General features: G+C 37.5%; 1 non-coding gene across 1 annotated transcript; it reads right to left on the bottom strand.

The window, feature by feature from the left end:
- Nucleotides 1-807: 807 nt before the first annotated feature.
- LOC115943958 (U6 spliceosomal RNA) lies at nucleotides 808-909 on the bottom strand. Its single transcript, XR_004078526.1, has one exon. It is a non-coding gene; the product is annotated as a U6 spliceosomal RNA (small nuclear RNA).
- Between the last annotated feature and the right edge of the window lie 681 nt (nucleotides 910-1,590).

Below are 1,590 nucleotides of genomic sequence, written 5' to 3'. Positions count from 1 at the left end.
TCGCTGTGTCTCTCTCTGTCAAATGAATAAATAAAATCTTAAAAAAAAAAAAAAAGAATTCCTCATATCAGTGTGGTCATATGATACATGTCTTTCTCTGATTGACTTATTTCGCTCAGCATAATACCCTCCAGTTCCATCCACATCGTTGCAGATGCCAAGATCTCATTCCTTTTGATGGCTGCATAATATTCCATTGTATATATATACCACATCTTCTTTATCCATTCATCTGTTGATGGACATCTTGGCTCTTTCCACAGTTTGGCTACTGTGGACATTGCTGCTATAAACATCGCGATGGGTGCACGTATCCCTTCTAATCCCTACATTTGTATCTTTGGGGTAAATACCCAGTAGTGCAATTGCTAGGTCTTTTGGTAGCTCTATTTTCAACTTTTTGAGGAACCTCCATACTGTTTTCCAGAGTGGCTGCACCAGCTTGCATTCCCACCAACAGTGTAGGAGGATTCCCCTTTCTCCGCATCCTTGCCAACATCTGTCATTTCCTGACTTGTTAATTTTAGCCATTCTGACTGGTGTGAGGTGGTATCTCATTGAGGTTTTGATTTGAATTTCCCTGATGCCGAGTGATGTTGAGCACTTTTTCCTGTGTCTCTTGGCCATTTGGATGTCTTCTTTGGAAAAATATCTGTTCATGTTGATTTTATATAATGTCTTATAATGTAGCTGTAGACAATATCATTGTTTAACCCCCAAGGTGTTTAAACTGTTGAATGAAGTTACTTAGTTGTATCCGTTAAACTTGGGGAAACTTTGCTCAATACATGCTCTTCCATTTTTTTTTTTAACATGGAACACTTCATGAATTTGTGTGTCATCCTTGTGCTGGGGCCATGACAGTCTTCTCCATATTGTTCCAATCATGTGCTGTGGAAGCGAACATCATGGACTTCTGTTTTAGCTACCAGGTATCATGCTCTTCTCAGTGACAGGCCAACAGATCCAGTTTAGGTTGTTTCTGGTTTGAACAGAAAAGGAGGCCAAACAGGCATACAGGTAACTCACCCAATAGGCTTAGCAGGTTATTTAAATGTAAGTTAAAAAGAAGAGAGGTGAGCACGCAGTTTTGTTTTCCACTGTTTAGAACTGGACTTTGATCCTTCAGAAGCTTCCTTCAGAAGCTATTTTTAATTATTTGTTGCTGTCAGAAGCATTCTGGTACAAATTTTGAAGGCCCACTAAGCCTGACAGGGCAATGTCAGGGGAAGGGATAAATTTCATCTTCAAGAGTTTATGAGCCAAATAGACTCTCCATGGTCCCAACCTGTGTTCTTCTAATGTCTTGTGATCTCACACCATTATCACTAAAAAAGTTTTGTGCAACAGACCACAATGTATGTATATTAATTAATTATGATGTAGAGATACTATAGTGCTAATACATGAGATATGCTATAAACACATGAATTAAACTAAATAAATTAAAGATAAAGTAACTTTTCACTTTAAATAATATCAGTAATGATATCTTCATGCATTTATTAGCTAATACATCAAGGCAACACATAGCATGCAATTCATCATTAAGGGTAATATATAGAAAGCCAGATTTGAAATGGTTTTCTT

This window comes from Leptonychotes weddellii, chromosome 3 (assembly GCF_054177405.1).
Source record: "Leptonychotes weddellii isolate Sample4059 chromosome 3, ASM5417740v2, whole genome shotgun sequence".
In the NCBI taxonomy this organism is placed as follows: domain Eukaryota; kingdom Metazoa; phylum Chordata; class Mammalia; order Carnivora; family Phocidae; genus Leptonychotes; species Leptonychotes weddellii.
The sequence above is the reverse complement of the archived record's forward strand: the minus strand, read 5'-3'. Positions and strand labels throughout refer to the sequence as shown.